At 43.1% G+C, this 23,262-nt stretch overlaps 1 long non-coding RNA gene across 1 annotated transcript in view; it reads left to right on the top strand.

Moving 5' to 3' along the window:
- Window positions 1–21,968: 21,968 nt before the first annotated feature.
- LOC137334453 (uncharacterized) overlaps window positions 21,969–23,262 on the top strand; it is a 39,798-nt gene continuing 38,504 nt past the window's right edge. The window contains exon 1 of the long non-coding RNA XR_010966157.1: window positions 21,969–22,105. This is a non-coding gene — a long non-coding RNA (uncharacterized lncRNA). The remainder of the gene's footprint in view (window positions 22,106–23,262) is intronic.

Raw genomic sequence — 23,262 nt, 5'->3', positions numbered from 1 at the left:
TTAATTGCTTTAAGTTCCTCACTCTCATTAGCCCCTTGATTCCCCAGTATTTCTGATATGTTTTCTATGAAGACAGATACTAATGGCTATAAATCGGACTGAGTTGCACCCATTTTGTAGGCGCTACTAAGGACCCAAAATGGTGTCCAGAATGCGTGCACATGCTTCTAGCGTGGCGTGCGCCGGACGCCATCTTGATAAAGTCGTTTGTGCAGGTGCAAATACCGAACTCTGGCAGCATATAAAGTAAGGAGAATATGTGGTAGATCAGTGTGCAATGATAATTGAAAGGGACAGATATAATTTTGGAACTCAACGCTCCAGCCAATGCACTGTCTTAACTTCGCACAGCAGAACAGGTCGTAAACAGTATGGAGGACCCTCCCACCAGCACTATATAAAGGGACCTTGCAGGATTTACAGGTTAGTTGCTGGATTATTGCTTTTGGCTGCTGATGCATTTGTTTCTGTTTCTGGAGGTCTCCTATACTTGAATACAAGGACTAGGGGACACGGCCTAAAAATTAGAGCCAGGACTTACAGGAGTGAAGTTAGGAAACACTTCTACACGCGAAGGGTGGTAGAAGTTTGGAACTCTCGTCTGCAAATGGCAGTTGATTCTAGCTCAATTGTTAATTTTAAATCTGAGATTGATAGATTTTTGTTAACTAAAGGTACTGAGGGATATGGGGCTAAGGCGGGTATATGGAGTCAGGTCACAGATCAACCATAATCTCAATGAATGGCGGAACAGGCTAGAGGGGCTAAATGGCCTACTCCTGTTCCTATCTTCCTATGTTCCTATAATAAAGTTTCAATATTCTACAGTGAGTGGGCTGGCTAGCTGACAGGCAACTGCATGAGCACTGGCAGAGTGGCAGGGGTGGGACAGGAATGCTGTCATCCTGAGAGAGGACAAAAGTTCATGTTCCATGGAGCCACTGCCACTTGCTGCCTCCTGTTATGCACCACCTTCTCCAGCAAGAAAGTGGGGCGTGTGTCGGTGAGTGTCCTGCAAGATATTTAGGTGATGTTCCTGTCATGGTTGAATAGCTGCCAGTGTGCGTGACCTGTGAGTTGTCGGTGTGCAGCTTGTGACGAAAGTAATGTGTGAGGGTGAGAGGAGGCATCTGACTGGAAAAGTTGTGTACTGATTGAAAGAGTTTGTTAGTTTGTGTCAGCTGTGGCTCAGTTGGTAACACTCCTGCCTCTGAGTCAGAAGGTCATGGGTTCATGTCCCATTCCAGATATTTAAGCACAAAATCTAGGCTGACAGTACAGTACTGAGGGAGTGCTGCATTTTTGGACGGTGCTGTCTTTTGGGTAATATGTTAAACCGAGGCCCCGTCTGCCCTCTTAGGTGGACGTAAAAGATCCCACTGCACTATTTCGAAGAAGAGCAGGGGAGTTATCCCCAGTGTTTATCCAATATTTATCTCTCAAGAAACATCACTAAAACAGATTATCTGGCCATTATCAAATTTCTGTTTGTGGGACCTTGCTGTGTGCAAATTGGCTACCGCATTTCCTGCATTGATTACACTTCAAAAATACTTCATTGGCTGTAAAGCACTTTGGGACGTCCTGAAGTCATGAAAAGGGCTATATAAATGCAAGTCTTTCTTTCTCTATGTGGGTGATGGGGGTGTAGTGCGTTGAGCAGTGGATACGGTTAGTGGTGCAGTTAGTAGGACATGCCACTTGACAGTTGTTCTTACTCACCTTGACCACTCATGTCAAAACATTCAACTTCTTCCTGCACTGCATCCATGTTCGTGGTGCTACGTGCCTGCCATTGACTTCATCCCCTACTGCCTTCCACTGCCTCTTGAGCATATGTCTGGAGAGCTTCTTGCCCCCCTGCAGATAAAGGATGCCTCTCCTTCTGTCCACCTCTTGCACCAAGGCCTCTAGTGCATCATCAGAGAACCTTGGTGCATGCTCTCTCATAGGTCTGGTACAAACTCAGATCGGCAGATTGGTGAGGTCTGGTGTGCAGATTAGAGGATATGGGATTTAGTAGTCAGCAACCTTTATTCAACGTTTTAACATAACTCAGCAGTTTGTAAACATAGGGGTGGGACTTGCATCTGGGTTTTACATTTTAAAGACTCCATTCAGACTCCATGCAGACCTGTATCTTATATTTTGCAATTAGGAGGTGCAGGTTGCCATTAAGAGGTGCAGGCTGCCTTTACATGATGCTAGCCACTCAAGCGATATTGTGGCCCCCCTGCTATTAAGCAGCCACTCAACTGTGCAGCTAAGCCTGGCTGCTCGCAGATATCAGGTAAATGACCAGGCAGTATGAATTTCACGTGCTGCCTACGCACCGCAATCCCCACACCCAGATTCGGGGGTTATCGAATTTAGCACCCAAAATATTTGTTTAACATCTCTGCCATTTCCTTATTCCCCATTATAATTTCTCCTGTGTCAGCCTCTAAGGGACCCACATTTAATTTCACTAATCTCTTCATTTTTATATACTTGTAGAAGCTCTTACAATTTGTTTTTGTATTGCTTGCTAGTTTACTCTCTTATTCAATTTTCTCCCTCTTGATCAATTTCTTGGTCATCTTTTGCTGATTTCTAAAACTCTCCCAATCCTCAGGCTTACTACTCTTTTTGATAACATTGTAAGCCTCTTCTTTTAAACTAATACTATCCTTAACTTCTCTAGTTAGCCACCGTTGGATCATTTTTTCCTGTAGAGATTTTATTCTTCAAAGGAATGTATATTCTTTACGAATTATGAATTATTTCTTCAAGTGTTTACCATTGCTTATTTACAGTCATATCTTTTAATCTAATTTCCCAATCTACCTTAGCCAACTCGCCCCTCATACCTACGTAATTGGCTTTGTTTAAATTTAAGACTCTAATTTCGGACTTAACTACATCACTCTCAAACTCAATATGAAATTCTATCATATTATCGCTCTAACCCAGAGGATCCTTAACTATAAGATTATTAATTAACCCTGTCTCATTACACAATACTAGATCTAAAATAGCCTGTTCCCTAGTTGGTTCCTCGACATATTGTTCTGGAAAACTGTCTCGAATGCATTCTATGAACTCGTCACCAAACTACTTTTGCCAATTTGGCTTGCCCAGTCTATATGAAGATTAACGTCCCCCACGATTATTGCATTACCCTTGTTACATGCTCCTCTAATTTCCTGATTTATACTCTGGGTTGTGGGCTCTAAGCTGTACTCCAGAGACTTGAGTGCATACCCTAGGCTAATACTTCAGCACATTACTGAGGGAGTTTGCACTGTCATAGGTGCCATCTTTTAGGTGAGATGATAAGCTAAGGCTCTGTCTGCCCTCTCATGCACTATTCAAAGAAGGCCAGGGCAGGTGTCCTGACCAACATCTAACACTAAAACAGATTATCTGGTCATTTATCACATTGCTATTTGTCAGATCTTGCTGGGTAAAATGTGGCTGCTGTGTTTCCCTACATTACAACAGTGCTTCATCAATGACCTTCCCTCCATCATAAGGTCAGAAATGGGGATGTTCGCTGATGATTGCACATTCTTCAGTTCCATTTGCAACCCCTCAAATAATGAAGCAGTCTGAGCCCGCATGCAGCAAGACCTGGACAACATCTAGGCTTGGGCTGATAAGTGGTAAGTAACATTCGCACCAGACAAGTGCCAGGCAATGACCATCTCCAACAAGAGAGAGTCTAACCACCTCCCCTTGACATTCAACGGCATTACCATCGCCGAATCCCCCACCATCAACATCCTGGGGGTCACCATTGACCAGAAACTTAACTGGACCGGCCATATAAATACTGTGGCTACAAGAGCAGGTCAGAGGCTGGGTATTCTGTGGCAAGTGACTCACCTTCGGACTCCCCAAAGCCTTTCCACCATCTACAAGGCACAAGTCAGGGGTGTGATGGAATACTCTCCACTTACCTGGATGAGTGCAGCTCCAACAACACTCAAGAAGCTCGACACCATCCAGGACAAAGCAGCCCGATTGATTGGCACCCCATCCACCACCCTAAACATTCACTCCCTCCACCACGGGTGCACTGTGGCTGCAGTGTGTACCATCCACAGGATGCACTGCAGCAACTCGCCAAGGCTTCTTCGACAGCACCTCCCAAACCCACGACCTCTACCACCTAGAAGGACAAGAGCAGCAGATACATGGGAACAACACCACCTGCACCATCCCGACTTGGAAATATATCGTCGTTCCTTCATCACCGCTGGGTCAAAATCCTGGAACTCCCTTCCTAACAGCACTGTGGGAGAACCTTCACCACATGGACTGCAGCGGTTCAAGAAGGCAGATCACCACCACCTTCTCAAGGGCAACTAGGGATGGGCAATAAATGGTGGCCTTGCCAGTGATGCCCACATCCCATGAACAAATAAAAAAGAAACAATGACTACACTTCAAAAGTACTTCATTGGCTGTGAAGTGTTTTGGGCCGTCATGAAAGGCTCTATATAAATGCAGGTTCTTTCTTTTCTTTTAACAACTTCTGTACTGCCACGGGCAGGGAAAATACAGATTTTTTTTGTGCAAGTAGACTTGTCATAGGTTATCCTCCCCCCTCCCCACACATCAGGCATTATCACACTCTTAGATTATAAACCAAAATAACCATAGTTATCAGCTAAAATTAATTGTTTTGGGATCTGTATGACGATGGATCCATTTCAGAATGTAGTTCACAGATGCCAAATTAAAGAAGCTTTTGTGGATTTTCACAGGAGGGCATATTGTTGGAACAACCAACTTCAAACATTTTGCTTCAACTCCCCTTTTTGGGTAAATTCCTGCTGCAGTACATCCTGTATCTGCTGTAATGTGCTTACATTATTTACTAGCTTCCCATAATGTTTGGCAGCACATGCAATTGATAGTGTAATCTCACGCCATCGCACATTCCTCTTGTTTACAACGAAAGCAAAATACCGCGGATGCTGGAAATCTGAAATAAAAGCAGAAAATGTTAGAAATACTCGGCAGGTCAGGCAGCGTCTGTGGAGAGAGAAATGTTTCAGGTCGATGACCTTGCATCAGAACGGGAAGAAGTTAGAGATTTAACAGTTTATAAGCAAGTACAGAGCCAGGGAAACGGCTGCAGGGGTCGGGGTGTGGGGGAAAGAACAAAGGGAAAGGTTTGTGTTAGGGTGGAGGGCAGGAGTGATTAAATGACAAAAGGGATGATGGTGCAAGGCACAAGGGGGTAATCCAACCGCTCATGTTCACAAACCTGGTTTCCCCGGCAACAATATCGGTTTCATCCCAGATTTTACTGAACTTCCTAAACGTGGCGGTAACATCAGATAATGACTTCAAAGTAAATCTGATGTTCTGATATGCACATTGGGCTTTTTTTTGTGGCTATTTGCAGGTTATAAGGCAACCAGTTATGTCTTCATCTGCATGTCAATTTAAAAGAATGTATGAGGAAGAGGCATTGGCCAAAGTTTATATTAAATGACATCATTGTGGCCTTCAGCCGAGGGATTAGTGAACCACACACAAGACGCACTAAGAATGTAAAAAAATGTTCCAGTGGAAACTGTAACCGTGGAAGAATGAGACAAGAAACCAGGGGATTTGACAGCTGCCCGAGCTCAGGATGTGGAAGTTACAGTTTATTTTTCAAAAAAAATAAAGGTCTGCTGAAATATGTGGATGAGAGGCAAGCTGAACTGGATCAACAGGGTAGAAGGGACAAAATTACACTGGAGTGAGACCCGCATCAAACGACTGGAAGGCTTTCAGTGGAAAGCAAAATCCTCTTGTCTTACTGTATTATGTTATAATAAGGCAGAATTCCTGGTCTTGATCATTATCCAGTGACCACTGATGGAAAATATGTGTGTGGGTGTCGGGTGAGAACAGGATCAGGCTCAATTGTGATGGGTGAGGGCTACTTCAACCATGAATCTGTAACCCAGGAGTAGTCAGTGTCTTCAGGAGAAAAGACAGGAAAATAAATGATCAATTAAATGTGCGGCCTATGGGTACACGCTAACGTCCTGTTTATTATTTAAATGGTATGTTGGCTTAAATTCATGTTAATCCCAATTGTAAAAGCTATTCTATTTAGATGCTAGGCAACTTTTTGGGCCCAAGTAGAAGGGAAAAAAAAACAGTCTCTGGCTGCTGACATTTCCCACCCTTCCAGAGAAAACCTGCACCCCAGCACCCAGCATTTTTCACCTCAATGTGCACACGTATGGGCGGTTAATGCGGTCCCGGCACAGAGGTTGTCCTAACACATGCCTGTGCACGTTTGTGCTGACCTAGCACTATCACACGAGGTCAGCTCATTATATTAAATATTCAGTATTCCCACCACCCAGCAACATTGTGTCAGGAGCTCATATTATCTGGTGTCATGACCCTTAAAGATGTACTGTAATTAGAAGTAAAAATGTCTGGAGGCAGACAAGGGATGAGAAATGCCCCATTTTGTAGGTCTTTATAAAGGAGAGGTTCACCCTGAAAAAAAGAGCAGCATGGATGGAGGGACAGAGTGTGTGAATGTTGCCTCACCTGTGGCCTGTAACCTGGGAGCAGGTGAGGAAGATATATGATAGCTATGGTTAGATTTTACAATCTTTACATTGAATCGGAATTGCACTTCACTCTAAGCTTGGTGCACTACACCTTACCAACTTTTCATTTTTCTAAATGCACAGCAATGCCCATGTTGCTCCTGGGCACCGTGTAATGCTGCCTTATTAATCCCCTGAACTTGCTAGCCAATTTGCGCATTAATAACGGGGTGCGTCGTTAACACACTGTTATTTTTCCAGCAAGATTTGGCCCACTGTAATGTGTCCAATAGTTTGCGCTCTCAGTGGCAGTGTAAATTCAGTGGGGGGCGGAGAGTCAGAAATAAGGACAGAGAACGTACTCTGCCCATATCTTGCTGCCCAACAATTTCTGATCAGTTGGGACTTGAGGGCAGGAAGCTGTCATTGAAACTTAGAATAATGAATATTATAACTAATAAAAATCCATTCAAATGAGTGCACACAATGTTTCCTGTGATTCACACCAGGAATGCAATGTGCACTCATGCCGTTGATATATAACAAGTGCTGAAGGTTGTTTGGCTGTCTACTGACTAGAATTCAGTACTTAAATAGGAGTTGACCTTTTTTCACTTGGATTTTGGGAGTCTGCAGAAGAACGATATTTTAGGTGTGACGTTCTTTGGTTGTTTTATTTCTCCCCATTTTATTTCCATGGGCCGGGAAATTCCTCGGAGCTGCTCCCGCTCCACTGCTATAACTTCACCGGACATGCATCGGAAACCATAACTGAGTTTCCATTTCACTTACGGCAATGTTACAGTGGCAGAGTGGGAGCATATTGTAAAGAGTTTGGCACTATCATTTTCAGCTGGTACAGTTTAAATTTGGATCATGTATAACCCTATGGGAATACCTTTTTATTTATATTATTTGGAGCAAAAGGACCAAAAAGAATTTCAGGTACGGTAGCATAGTGGACGTGGTACTGGACTAGTAACGTCGAGGTTGTGAGTTCATAACCACACTACGGTAAATTGTGAAATTAAATTCAATAATTCTGGTAATTGATGGGCTGGCACCCATTAAAGCTGCAGGATTGTTGATAGAAACCCAATTGGTTTACCAACATCTTTCAGGGAAGGGAGCCTGCCACACAGGTGTACATTACTGGCGCCATGTGTATCCTGCTGCACAATGGCCATACGCACATGGTAATCGTTCAAAGTACTGTCGGTAGAGTGAGGGGGGAAGGAAGCACTGTAGGGATCATTTTCCAACTTTGCCCATCGGCAGCACATATCGGAAATCGAGGAACCGTCTGAGTTTAATGATCAGAAAGTGATGCACAGCATGGAGCCTGAATTTCCAATACACACTTCCAGCAGGCAAGGCTCCCCGCTGGCTGTGTAAAGTTGGAAAAAAAACCCTTATGTGCCAGTTATACTTTAGACAGCTAATTAATATAAGGTGATGGCGGGTAATTCTAACTTGGCTGGCCCGATGAAGGCTGCAAACTTCTTCCTAGCTTGGTGCCAGCTATTCTGACTGTTGCACTATGCCTTTATGTGTATGGCCAACTCCTTCCAAGTACTCTGTGTTGCTTGCTTGTCCAGATGGTGCTCCAGGTTGCCAAACAGTTTTCTGCTGTGCCTGGTTCAGCAGCATGTGAACACAAGCATCACTAATCTTGGGTCTTGGGGTGCTGTAGTACACACGAACATACGAAAGTAACGGGCAGGAAAAGACCAGCTGGTCCATCAAGCCTGCCCCACATTCATGATGCCTGGAGCATCATGAATAGACACATCCCCCCCCCCCTCCCCCAGTAGCCATGTAATCTCCTGGGAGAGGCAAAAAAAAAGAACAAAAACCCAGGGCCGAAAATGGAAAAAAATCTGGAAAATTCCTCTGAAGTGATCAAAACCATTCAATGGGACCATGTTGACCTTGCTTATGTTAACTGGTAAATCACTTACCTTTTATAGGATATGATCTCTGCCCCAACCAAGAATCGGTCCAGCTCCTTTTTGAACCGTGCACAGAGTCAGCACTCACTGCGTGAACTGGCAACTTATTCCAAAGGTCCACTACTCTCTGGGAAAAGAAGAACTGCCCTAACATCTAACCTATTCCTACTCTTGCGTAGCCTGACCCCTGGTCCTCCCCAAACTGTCAAACTGAAATAATCTATCAGTGGGTATGTAATCCAGCCCCTTTGTGATACTTCTCCCTATCATCGTTCTGCAATTTAAATTTAATATATTTGTAATTTTGCTAACAAAAACAGCTCACCTTTAAGCTGTAGCTGTGGACGTTATAATCCTGCAGCAGTCTACATTTTCCAGGCTACACACACCAAGCTCCCAAAGCAGGCATGTTTCATATTGGGAGCTCACTGCCATTGTGATAACAAGGCTGACCCCAGAAGTTCCAGTGGGGTCATCTCTCGTCTAATCCAGTGTATAATTTGCCCTGCCCATTTCACGCCTGGTCCATGCTTAGATCAACAAGCCAACACTAAAATGTTCCCCTATTCATTTTTTAAAAATTCATTCTCAGGACGTGGGCATCATTGGCAAGACCAGCATTTATTGCCCATTCCAAGTTGCCCTTGAGAAGTTGGTGGTGGGCCTTCATCTTGAAACGCTGCAGTCCGTGTGGTGAAGGAATTCCCACAATGCTGTTAGGTAGGGATTTCCAGGATTTTGACCCAGCGACGATGAAGGAACGGCAATATATGTCCAAGTTGAGATGGTGTGTGACTTGGAGGGGAATTTGGAGGTGAAGGTGTTCCCATGCACCTGCTGCCCTTGTCCGTCTAGGTGGTAGAGGTTGCAGGTTCAGGAGATGTTGCTGAAGAGGCATTGGTAAGTTGCTGTAGGGCATCCTATAGATAATACACACTACAGCCATGCTATGCCAATGGTGGAGGGAATTGATGGTTAAGTCGTATAAGTTATTTACATGGAGTAAATACATTATTGTTATTGGTGTGCTACGTGTGGCAAAATCTTAAATGCTTTGTTAAATGTGGAAAGCTAAAGGCAATTTTCTTCCAAGTGCAGAGCTTTGTTCTTCACTTATTCTCATCATTGCAAATTAACTGTTTGTCACACTCTATACTGTATTTGCACAGCCAGAGTTGTAGTTATGGTCACTGCAATACCTCATGGCTAGATATTGGCTAACTTCTCCTTGGTGTGCCATGTGTAGCAAAATCTTAAATGCATTTATAAAGAATGTGTTTACAATTTTGCTACATGCAGCTCACAGAAGAAAGCTCCCTTCCCCAATGTAATAATTCAGTAAATAACAATAATACTTTGTGTTTAAAAAGTATATCATCACCTCAAGATAAATCAAAATGCACTTCACACAATGAATTACTCGTAAAGTGCAGTGATTGTTGTTATGTAGACAAATACAGATCTGCTTAGAGAGGAATGCTGGGCAGAACACCAGGTGAACTCTCCAATCTTCAACTAGTTCTGTGGGATTGTTACATTTCATTTGATTTGATTGCAAACAAACAACTTTTTGACCCAGATGCAAGAGGGCTACCAACTCAGCCAAGACTATGCCATATAAGGTTCAATCTGATCTGTGCTGGGTGAGCAAATTTCAGCCAGGGAAGAGCTGGGGCATGACAAGAGGTCTCCAAATCCTTGTGCTGGGGAAAGGAAAAATCAGCAAGAGTTTCAATGCCTGATTACTGTCCAGCGACTCTTGTGGAAACTGTGCATACATTGTTTTTGGGAGAGGACAGGATTGGGCATTTGATTAGCCTGTTGACTCTCACTAGCTAGTCACCATGAAGAAACGGCAACTTGGGTGAGGTATCATAGCAACTGTAACACCCATGCAATGGTATTCCAGAAAGACTCAGCACTTTCATGAAATGAGGAGGGAGAAATTAGAAACAATGAAAATATAATCATCTTATCTCAGTGGTAGTACTTGTGTCTCTGAGTAAAAAGGTTTAACCCCACTTAAGCAGAAAATCTAGATTGACACTTAAGTGCAGTACTGAGAGAGTGCTGTTTTGTCAGAGGTGCTGTCCTTTGGAAGCAGTGCTAAACCTAGGCCCTATTTACCTGTTCAGGTGGACATAGAAGATCCCATGGCACTTTTTTGAAGAAAACCAGGAAGTCCTCGGCAACATGCATCCCCCAACCAACATCACCAGAACAGATGAGCAAGTCTGTTTGTGAGATCTTGTGTGTAAATTAGCTGGTGCTTTGCCCATATAACAACAGTGACTACACTTCAAAAGTAATTGATTGGCTGTGAAGTACACTGTGACATGCTGAGGACATGAAAGGCTCTATATGAATGCAAATTCCTTCTTTCTTTAATCAGAATAAAAGAGAATGATCCAAATCCTGGCCTTAATATTTAGCCATTGCTATCCGAATCCCAGTCTCTGTTAGATTTCACTTTGTTTTCTCATGAAAGAGGAGGAAAGGAAAAAGGATCAAACAAGAGGAGCGATGAAAGGGTATAGCCAATTAAATACCACTGGAAGCAGACCAATGTAAAGATGAAAAAGTACCAGAACATAGCAACATTTTGTACCTCACTGTCAAAAACATCTTCATTGATTAGTTGCTCTCTTGGGTTGCTGAGGAACTATAGTCTAATTTTGAATATATTATAACTTTATTTAAATGTCGACTTGACATTGGACAGGTATTGGTCCCAACTTCATCTCTTAATGTTGAATCAGAATTATCCAACATGGCAGTAGTTTGGATAGGACTCCGTGCATTCATTTGTTTTATAAACATTCTGGCAGCCTTTCTGACTCCAGTCATATTCCCCTCTGAAAAGATGCTTCTGTTTTGAAAAAAAAAGAAAGAGCTTGCATTTGTACAGCACCTTTCATAGCCTCAGGATGTTCCAAAGCGCTTTATAGCCAATGAAGCACTTTTGAAATATAATCACTGTTGTAATGTAGGGAAATGTGGCAGCCAATTTGCAAAAATAAGTTCCTACAAACAGTAATGAGATAGTGAGATAATGATCAAATAATCTATTTTAGTGATGTTGGTTGAGAGATAAACATTGGTCAGGACACAGAGGAGAACTCCCCCGCTCTTCCTCGAATAGTACAATGGGATATTTTACATCTATCTGAGAGATGGCACATCCAACAGTGCAGAACACACTTAGCACAGCACTGAAATGTCAGCCTAGATTGTATCTATGATGTGGAGATGCCGGTGATGGACTGGGGTTGACAATTGTAAACAATTTTACAACACCAAGTTATAGTCCAGCAATTTTATTTTAAATTCACAAGCTTTCGGAGGCTTCCCCCTTCGTCAGGTGAACGATGTTCACATCGTTCACCTGACGAAGGGGGAAGCCTCCGAAAGCTTGTGAATTTAAAATAAAATTGCTGGACTATAACTTGGTGTTGTAAAATTGTTTAGATTGTATCTAGAGTGGGACTTGAACCCTGACTCAGGGGTGAGAGTGATACCAACTGAGCCACAGCTGATACCTCGTTGAAGATTAGTTTGCACTATGATGCAGCACCTTTGAAGAAATACACTGAGCTGAATTCCTCTATTCAATATTTCTAAATGAACCAAAAAAGAAAGGCATCTATTATGCTATAATTTTGGTAAAAATGAGGTCACGTCCTTTGTTTACATGGACAAAATATGTCAAGACTACTTTGATGTAAACAAATCTTTATTGCACATCAAACCTGTTTATGGCCCACTTCAAATTGATGAGACGCCAACTGATAGAAGTAGGTACTGGTACATATTAGTGTGCAGACAGTTTAGTTGATGTCTGTAGTACATCAAAATGTTTACATTTGTTTCATGTGGTAAAGGTTAATCAGCATAAGATGCATGTCAACATAACCTGTGTCCTTTGAGTTGAACTCATTGACATTTTAAAGATCAGGATGAGGATTGAAAAATATTGATCCTAGCAAATACTTCACTATGAAGGAAAGGAGGAAAGGTTCAAATACAAGTTAAAATGGAGAAGTTAGAACATGTCAAGCAGAACATTTTCACCAAAAGGGGCAATAGACTTGCGAAATAAGTAACCAGAGAAAGCCATTGAAGCAGGCAGTACAAATGGGCTCTGGAGGAGTGCTAATATTACACCTCTGTACAAAAAGAGGGAGCGGGATAAACCCGGCAATTACCGCCTAACGTCGGTGGTGGGGATACTTCTGGAAATAATAATCCAGGACAAAATGAATTAGCACTTGGAAAAGTACAGGCTAATAAATGAAAGTCAGCACAGATTTGTTCAAGGAAAATCGTGTTTGACTAAGTTGACTGAGCTCTTCGATGAAGTAATGGAGAGGGTTGATGAGGGTAGTGTGGTTGATGTGTATTTGGACTTTCAAAAGGCATTTGATAAAGTACCACATAATAGACTTGTTAGAAAAATTGAAGCCCATGGGATTAAAGGGAGAATGGCACATGGATATAAAATTGGCTTGGGGAAAAGCACAGAGTAGTAGTGAATGGTTGTTTTTCGGACTGGAAGGAAGTATATAGTGCTGTTCCCCAGGGGTCAGCATTAGGACCACTGCAGTTTTTGATATATATTAATGACTTGGGTATAGGGGGTATATTTCAAAATTTGTAGATGACACAAAACTTGGAAATTAGGTAAACAATGTGGAGGATAGCAATAGAATTCAGGAGGACATAGACATACTGGTGAAATAGACAGACACATGGCAGATGAAATTTAATACAGAGAAGTGTGAAGTGATACATTTTGTTAGGAAGAATGAGGAGAGGCAATATAAACTAAATGGCACAATTTTAAAGGGGGTGCAGGAACAGAGACCTGGGGATGCACATACACAAATCTTTGAAGGTAGCAGGACAAGTTGAGAAGGCTGTTAAAAAATCATATAGGATCCTCGGCTTTATTAATAGAGGCATAGAGTACAAAAGCAGAGAGTTTATGCTAAACCTTTCTAAAATACTGGTTAGGCCTCAGCTGGAGCATTGTGTTCAATTCTGGGCACCACACTTCAGGAAGGATGTCAAGGCCTTAGAGAAGGTGCAGAAGAGATTTACTAGAATGGTACCAAGGATGAAGGACTTCAGTTATGTGGAGGGACTGGAGAAGCTCGTTTGTTCTCCTTAGAACTAAGAAGGTTAAGGGGAGATTTGATAGAGGTGTTCAAAATCATGAACGGTTTTAATAGAGTAAATAAGAAGAAACTGTTTCCAATGGCAGACGGGTCGGTAACCAAAGGCGTTTGATAAAGTGCCACATAATAGGCTTGTCATCAAGATTGAAGCCCATGGGATAAAATGGGCAGTAGCAGCATGGATACAGAATTGGCTAAGTAACAGGAAACAGAGAGTAGTGGTGAACGGTTGTTTTTTGGACTGGAGGGAGGTGTACAGTGGTGTTCCCGAGGGGACGGTACTAGGACCACTGCTTTTCTTGATTTTTTTGGCGACTTGGACTTGGGTGGACAGGGCACAATTTCAAAATTTGCAGATGACACAAAACTTGGAAGTGTAGCGAACAGTGAGGAGGATAGTGATACACTTCAAGAGTATATAGACAGGCTGCTGGCATGGGCGGACATGTGGCAGATGAAATTTAACGCAGAAAAATGCAAGGTGATACATTTTGATAGGAAAAATGAGAAGAGGCAATATAAACTAGAGGGCACAATTCTAAAAGGGGTACAGGAACAGAGAGATCTGGGGGTATATGTACACAAATCGTTGATGGTGGCAGGGCCGGTTGAGAAAGCAGTTAAAAAGGCATACAGGATCCTAGGCTTTATAAATAGAGGCATAGAGTACATAAGCAAGGAAGTCATGATGAACCTTTATAAAACATTGGTTCGGCTACAGCTGGAGTGTTGTGTCCAGTTCTGGGCACCGCACTTTAGGAAAGATGTGAAGGCCTTAGAGGGGGTGCAGAAGAGATTTACTAGAATGATTCCAGGGATGAGGGACTTGGAACAGAGAAGGTTGAGAGGAGATTTGATAGAGGTATTCAAAATCATGAAGGGTCTAGGCAGAGTAGATAGAACAAAACTGTTCCCATTGGCAGAAGGGTCAAGAACCAGAGGGCATAGATTTAAGGTGATTGGCAAAAGAACCAAAGGTGACATGAGGAAAAACTTTTTTACACAGCGAGTGTTTAGGATCTGGAATGCACTGCCAGAGAGGGTGGTGGAGGTGAATTCAATCATGGCCTTCAAAAGGGAACTGGATAAGTACTTGAAAGGGAAACTTTTGCAGGGCTACGAGGATAGGGCGGGGGAATGGGATTAGCTGGATTGCTCTTACGTAGAGCCGGCACGGACTCGATGGGCCGAATGGCCTCCTTCCGTGCTTTCTGTGTCACTGATTTAAGGGGGGTAATTTTAACCCCCAAGAATGGGTGGGTTGGGGGCTGGTAGGAGTTGAAAATAGTTGCTTTTCAGGGTCACAAGCGCAAAGTTTTCGGACTTTGCATTTCCAGTGGGAAGCCTGGACTTTTATCGCCCACGTTAAACCCGGAAGTGAAGACAGGTTGCGGTCGCGACCCAAAAAACAACTATTTTCAACTCCCACCCGCCCCCAACCCGCCCGTCCTTGGGGGTTAAAATCACCCCCAAGGTGTTCGGCAAAAGATCCAGAGGCGACATCAGGGAACATTTTTTTATGCAGCAAGTTGTAATGATCTGGAATGCAATGCCTGAAAGGGTGGTGGAAGCAGGTTCGATAGTAACCTTCAAAAGAGAATTAGATAAATACTTAAAGGAAAAAAAATGACAGGGCTTTGGGGAAAGAGCAGGGGAATGGGACTAATTGGCTAGCTCTTTCAAAGAGCCAGCATGATGGATCGAATGGCCTCCTCCTGTAATGTACCTACTATGATACTACGAAAGTACATGAATTCCTGAAGAGAGAAGGGTTGGTGAGGAGGTCAGCAGGTCGGGTTGATATATCAAAAAGAGACAGAATTGTTGGGCCTAGTGGCCTTTCCTATCCTAAAAATTCTGATGTATCTGAACGTAGTATTAGACTGCAAAGAGTTAACAATAGCAGTTTCCAACAGTCAGTTTTAGCTGACACGGTGTGATGATGAAAATCTTCTCATACAGCTTTGTCTTTAACAGGCATTTCCATCAGCTTCGATGCGGGCACATAATCAGTAACAGCTGTACTCAGTTTCTCATCACAGAACCTTATGTACCAATGGGAAGTACATGGGCAGATATCCAGCATAGATTTGAGTGGGTGTAACTGGGAAGAGAGAGAGAGAGAGAGAGGTCATGTTTTAGGAATTATTTTTGTATGCTTTATAAAGAAGAATGAATCATTTCCAGTATCTCGAGCTGGGTCTTTCCAACAACCATTCACTGGAGGCCAATGAGGTGGGTGAAGACAGGTGGCTAGTGACTATTAGTATGAATACCAGAGTACCCATTGAGGGAGGGACAATGATTAATTATTTTGAACTAGTAAGAGACAAGTTTTAGATACTACCAGTAAATAGAAACTGGAAACTTGGATTCTCAGCTGACATGTAGAACTTCCAGTATATGTAGCAAGCCCAAAGCATGCTTAGTTATTTTTGTACTGGCTCTAGTTACCATGGGCAAGCATTTGTCCTAAATAAAGTCTTTCAAATCCCCTATTTTTCATCTGTTTACTTTCTCTTTTCTTCTATTATGATCATAGTCCATAGTCCAAGTCCTATATTCAATTGACTTGTAAGCAAGACACAAACACCCACCTATTTTAAGAACAAATATGTTATATTACAGAAAATAAACTACCTCCTGAGCTAACTCCTATTTTAAAATATCTTGATGCAAAGGGCGTAACCAGTGGAACACAGCAGATGTAGACTGATGTCAGGGTGAAAAAGCACTTGAATTATGAAATTGTTTCCTTTTAGACCTTACCACAAAAAGAAACGTTTTTTTCATTGTTTCACTTTGTTTGTTTGATCCTTTCTTTATTTGCTCCTTTATTTTAAGGATTTGGCCAAAACTTCCTGCAGAGTCACTTAATTGCGAGCAGGCCTCTGCAATAGCATTTGCAATCAGAGGACAACGTTCATGGAACTAAGAGCAGAGGGGGAAATAAAAGGAAAAGCCAAGATATACAGAGGCAGATTTCTAGCTGTCAGCTGTTAACTAAGGGAACAAATCTATAGGCCGTCTACAAATGAGGAAATGGGAAAATAACGATGGCAAGCAAAATACAAATAAAGCTTCTTTCAAGTAGCAGAAAATAAGGACTGAATTTTCCACACAAAAAGAAAATGAAGTTTGGAGTTATTTACTCCTTCATATCTGTAAGCAATCTTCATGGTAATTCAGGTAACCAGGCTGCCATAAGTATAGAATCAAGGCCCTAATTGCTAAATGGCTGATTGCATCAGAGATGTTACCCTCAATACTAAAAGGTGGGGAATTGTACAGCACTGAGCCATACAGACCAGGAAAGTGCCAGGTTCGATCCTTAGTCTGTGCTGAATTAGCTGGTCTCAGTTAGGGCAATGGTGGGGATGCTATAATTGACCTCAGTGTTGCCTAGGAAGGGGGGTGGAATTTATCCCATGTTTCTATTTCTGATTGCTATTTCTTTAGTCTTGCTGGAAATATATCTGCCAGAACATTGGGTAAGGGCAGGATTAAAGTTTGGCTGACATTTCCCCACTCACAGTGCTCAAATAGTCTGCTAGTATTCACCAGCACATGGATTGCAGCGGTTCAAGAAGGCAGCTCACCAACACCTTCTCAAGGACAATTAGGGATGAGTAATAAATGCTGGCCTTGCCAGCGACGCCCACATCCCATGAATGAATTTAAAAAAAAACTACCAAGGCTCATGCACGCAGTGGCTGCTAGTGTGAGTGCCAGAGGGCTGCCTGCATCTTCGAGTCTGCTACTGAGTCTGAATCACCACCTTCAGCAAAAGAAGACCAAAAGGGGAAAACTGGAGGGGAAATGATGGGATGAAAATACAATGACACATTTAGGAAAAGGCGGGGCTCTCACTGCAGTACCCGGCATAAACAATACACTGGTATCATCATCCCTAAGGTTTCTGAAGACGGAGGTGAATTTCTGCAGGTGGCTCTCCTCTTTGTCTGCCTTAACTTTGGCAGAAGGGTGGTAGAAACCCAGGAAAACGTTCTCCAGCTCTTCCACCAAAGTTGCTACAGACGAATGGGAGAACAACCTGCGGAAATTTACCCCTTAATGTCTCCATGAAAGAAAGATAGAATTTGAACTTATATACGGCCTTCTAACAACCTCAGGACATTCCAAAGTAGTTCATCACCAATTAATTACTTTTCAATTGTGGTCACGATTACAAAGCCAATAGCAGCAGCAGCAGACTTGCACACAGCAAGGTCCTGTCCTAAACACAGCAATTAAACTTGAGGCCTTCTGGTCTGTGTGGCAAATTTAAGAATTTAAATTGATCCCAGTCTGCAGATATTGGGAAAGTAACAGCAGTAGAGACATTTAACATTCCTCACTGACTGTAAGACCTACGGTCCTTCCCAAAACTTATCCAAAGCGCATTCGGGTAAGAATCAGACCAAAAAGTACGACCAAGTGTAATATCCGGTCAAGCAGACTAGAAGGCCTTGGGTTTGATTGCCTCTTTGTGCCAAGTTAAATGTCTCAGCCAGGACAACAGTTGGAGATCGTCAAAGTTGTGGACGTGCCAGAGCATTGCAAAGACCAAAGCCAGCGTTTCAGTTCCTATCAAAATTCCACCCCTTGCCATAGGAACATAGGAATTGCTACATAAAAAAAATCCAAGGTTCATCCAGTTCGCCTTCTACCATCCTGGTAGTCACATGATACAACAACAATATTGCTGAATAATGATGGTAATCAATCTCTATCAATTAGTCCACAACAGACTCAGAAATGGAGCGAGGAAAACCCCCAGTAGTTGAAAACTTTGGGAACCATAGGTCCAAAATCACCTGTTCCTCACCCTATACTTACCACATGTCCTGTCTCAAATTACTCGTATACTGTGTCCCAAAATATTATTTTCTGAAAGAAATCTATCCAATTTGCATTGAATGAATCAACACTATCGGCTTCCATTGACTCCGTAGAGTGCTTGTTCCGTAGATTTATCACTCGTTCATTGAAATAATGTTTCCACGGATTAATTTTGAATTTATCCTCCTTCAAAGGCAGGTCATGTCCTCTGGTTCTACAGTTCTGGACAAGGTGAAACAGCTTGTCATGGGTTACATTATCTAGTCCCTTTAGAATCCTAAAACCAACAGTCATATCACCTCTCAACCTTTTCTTTTCCAGTGAGAACATGCCTAATTTATGTAATAGCTCATCATAATGCAATCCCACCATTGCCTCAATCATTCAGGTTGCCCTCTTCTGTAACCTTTCAATAGCTGCAATAATCTTTTTGTACTGCGGCGACCAGAACTCTACACAGTATTGTAAGTGTGATCACACCATTGATATATAAAGTTGCAGGATTAACTCACTATTTTGGCTCAATATTGACCACTTAATACATACCAATATCAGATTTGCTTTACTCACTGCCACCGAGCATTGTTGTGATAGCTTCAATTTATTGTCAATCAGGACCCCCAGATCTCTTTCATTTTCCATATACATTGGGCAGAATTTTAACATTGAAAAATGGCTCCGAGGAGGCGGGTTGGTTACTAAAACCTTTCAAGGAGGCTGCAGGCCTTCATTTTCAAAGGTTTTTCGATTTCAACCCCTGGGGGCCGGGATTCCTTGGCCTTCTCCTTCACGCCACGCGAAAGGAGGCAAGAAAGCCTGAAATTGCAGATTAGTTGCTTTTCAGGCACTGCTTGTGGGCCTGGAGGAGTAGGAATGCTTCCCTCAGGCCCAACAAGCCTACCTGCAGTGACCCTCCAACGATTGCAGATACCCACCCCCCTCAACGATCGTGGACTCCCATGATGACCCCCGATCCCCCCCACAATGATCGTGGACCACAGCGATGACCCCCAATTCCCCCCCCTCACTGTGACTGACCCCTGACTCCCTCCCCCTATGACTGACTCCTCCGATGACTGACTCCCCCCCCGTGACCCCCATGCCCATTGGTGCTCTCATGCTTACCCATGCCCATGTACCCAACCATGCCCCTCATGCCCCCCATGCCCACCCCTCCATCCATACAATGAAAGACTTACCTGAAGACTTACCTTTTCACATCCTCTTCCTTGCTCTGCTCCTGTCCGACTGAGACCAGCCTGTCAATCAGGCCGGCCGGTCAGACGGCAAACCAACAAAAAAAAATAAAAGACGTCTTTCCAACTAAATAAGAGACCCATCCTAGATGTTTTGTCCCCATGTGAAGCATTTTGCATTTCTCTACATTGAATTTCATCTGCCCAATTCCCAAGTATATTTATATCCTCCTGTAGCTTATCCTGTTCAGCATTGTCTACCACCTTCATTAGCTTTGACATTGGCATTAGCATTGACTGCATTCACCTCCATGGCTGCTTGCTCAGGCTGAGCCTGACCATGTGGGATCTCAATATTTTGTTCATCCAGGGGTGAGTTTCTAATCCCACATCCTATCAATCATTAAAATTGCAACATTGCCTCCCCCCGCCTTGCCATTTTCACCCACACCTCAGCTGCAAAACCCTTATCTGCATCACTGTCAACTCCAGACACAATTTCTCCATATTCTCCCATCCATAACTCCTATTTTATTTACTTCATTAGCTCCAAACACATTTCAAAACTCAGCCACCCATATTCAGTCATGCATTAAGCCCTGCTTATCCATTGCCCCCATCTTTACTAGCCTACAATTGCTCACTGCTCCTTAACTGATCAAATTTAAAATCCGTGTCCTTATTTACTATAGCATTTTCTGACCCTACCACTGCATCCTTAAGCCCCCTCCTGTTCCTTCTGCTCCTCTGACTCTAGCCTTCTGTGCCACTCCATCATCGGTAGCAGAGCATTCAGCTTCTTTGACCACGCTCTCTAGAAATCTCACCCTCACGTCCTCTGTGTCCCTACTTCTCTCTCCACTTTTAAAAGCCTCCTGATAAACCCATCTCTTTGACCAAGCCTCAATCACTTCTCAGATCCCCCACAAAGGCTACCATCCAATCCTTCCTCTTCCTCTTCTTCTGTGACATTCTCCTGCATTAAAGGTGCTATATAAATGCAAGCTGTTGTTGTTGATTTAAATCATTGTACAATGTACCTGTACTTGAAAATGGTTTTCCAAACACTTTTTCAGGAAGATGCTGCAGAAAAGTTAAAAAAAATGAGGGAAAAAAGTTTATAGTCTAGCAGTACAAACCTACCCTGCGACCAAAGGGTCATGATATCAGCAGAGTTTTTTGTAACTATTCCTGGCTGACACTTCAGTGCAAAACTCAGGGAGTGCTACGTTATGGTGGTGCAGTCTTTTGGACGAGATGTAAAACTGAGGTTGCATCTGCCTGATCAGGTGAAGACAAAAGATCCTATGACACTGTGCAAAGAAGAGCAGGGAGTTCTCCAAGTGTCTTGACCAACATTCCTCTCCCAACCAACATTACCAAAAAAAACCCAGATTATCTGGTCATTCATCTCATTTGCTATTTTTGGGACTTTGCTTGGGCCGCAGCTGCTGCTGATGAATCCAGAGCAGAGCAGCCTCTGTGCTATCCCATGTCCCAGAGGGGGCCTAAAACAGGAGTTAGGCCCCTCATGTATATATATAAGGGGCCTAGCGCCTGTTTTAGGTGGCTGCCAAGGACGCCTGAAATATGGCCCGACCCAATATCGGGTCGGATGTCTTTTAGACGTCCTTCAGGCGGGATGTTGGTTCCCAAAAAATTTACCCTTGTTGCACTCATTATGGGCCCGACAAGGTCCAATTTCTACCTCTATATGTTTTTAATTTACAGATTCTTGGAGGTAGAATCACAATATTACTGGCAACTCTGCAAATTAACAGCTAATCTGAATAAAACTGTGTATAGACTCAGTCTGCAGTCAACCTCAATTAAAGACACCCCGTCGCCATGCAGAGCTATGCCCTTGGCTCATTCCTACCCAATACTAATGGGGTGATCCAGATGAAGCCCTGCAGCGTATTGCATATGCTGCTGCTGAGACTGCTTGAACTGACATATGTGATAACATTGTAAATGTGACACAAGAAGTTTGCGCACGCTGCAGGAATCAAGCTTCTGACCTTGTTCACTCACTTTAAATGCAACACAAAGCTGAGGTGGTGAAAGTAGATTTTAATGATGCTGATTGGAATTCACCCTGGTTGCTCGATGTAAATAAGGCTGCAGTAACTCATTCAAAAGTGATAATTGTCTCAAGGATATTGATGACCACAACTTGCACCAGTAGAAACCTTCATGATGTGAGTCACATCTGGCACTTATTAAAACGTTTAAGGACATCACGAGAGACTGGTAGAGATGGTTTCAAAACGAACTTTATATATGTGAATCACTCCATTTGGGCATATTCACAATTTATTTTGACACAGTGAATTTTGATGAGATTTGGATGCACTGGGAGGAATTTTAACCGCCAAGGACGGGTGAGTTGGGGGCAGGTGGGTAGGTAAAATATTTGATTTTTGGAGCGCAGCTGCAAACTGGCTCCAACGCGCCCACTTCCGGGTTTAACCCAGGCGGGTTTGGATGTGTGTGTGTAACCTACACACCAGTCTGGATCTTAATTAGTTCAGGTGGGCGGGTATTTACAGCATTAATTAACGTCCTTGTGAGACGTTAAGCAGCTCTTTTTAAATTGAATTTGACTCAGCTTTAAATTTAACGCCTCCAGCATGGGTTTCCTGGGGCTCGTGAATCTCGCCAGTGAAAAGGAGGCTAGAAGGGCTGGATCATGTGGTAAGTGCCTTTATTTTATTGCTTGAAGGCCAGGAGGAGCAGGAGTGTTTCCTCCAGGCCCAACAAGCTTACCTGCCGCAGTTGGACCCCAACGATCGGCCACCCCACCCCCCCCCCCAGCCGATGGACGAGATCCCCCCGATGACCGAGTCACCTCCGATGGCCGACTTCTCACCTCCCCCACCCCACGGTTGCCCCCCTCCATCAACCACCAAGGATCCCGATCTCTCCCCGACACCCACCACACAAACCCTGAAGACTCTGATCTCTCCCCGACCGTGCCTATCAATCGGGCTGACTGCCAGCCGCGAAACCTGGAAGTAACATTTTTATCCTTCAATTAAATTGCGATCGCAGATTCCAACCCGCCAAGTTCACTTCTAAGTTTCATGTCTGATAAACTTCCTTGCCCCCTCCACCCCCTTCTCTTCCCAGCTCCAAGTTAAAATCCAGGCCACTGCACCCTTTAAGAAAATGGCAGTTTGTATCTACAGTGAATCAATTTGATGTTTTACATCCCTTCTATACAGGCATGAGTCATTTGGTAAGTATTGTGCTAAACCTTTTATGCTCTTGCTGTAGAAGTTCTGGAAAGCAATAAAAGCAAGACAATTGATTCCTTTTTTTTTCTCTTTATTGTTGGTTTGACTTTGCGTTCATGTGTTTTATCAAGTAACCTGGTCAATCGACAAGAGTGAAGAGGCATATGTAACTTCCATTTCTAGTGGGTCTGTACGTCAATTTCCCAAGTATTGAGGGGAAGGAGCTTTTACTTCTTTGTGTCGTGTACTAAGTTAACAAGATCATGTGATACATACAGCCAAGGCAAGCCAAGGATGTAAAG

The sequence above is a fragment of the Heptranchias perlo genome, chromosome 2 (assembly GCF_035084215.1).
Source record: "Heptranchias perlo isolate sHepPer1 chromosome 2, sHepPer1.hap1, whole genome shotgun sequence".
Lineage (NCBI taxonomy): Eukaryota > Metazoa > Chordata > Chondrichthyes > Hexanchiformes > Hexanchidae > Heptranchias > Heptranchias perlo.
Note: the sequence above shows the minus strand (reverse complement) of the source record. Positions and strands in the feature narration are given on the sequence as shown.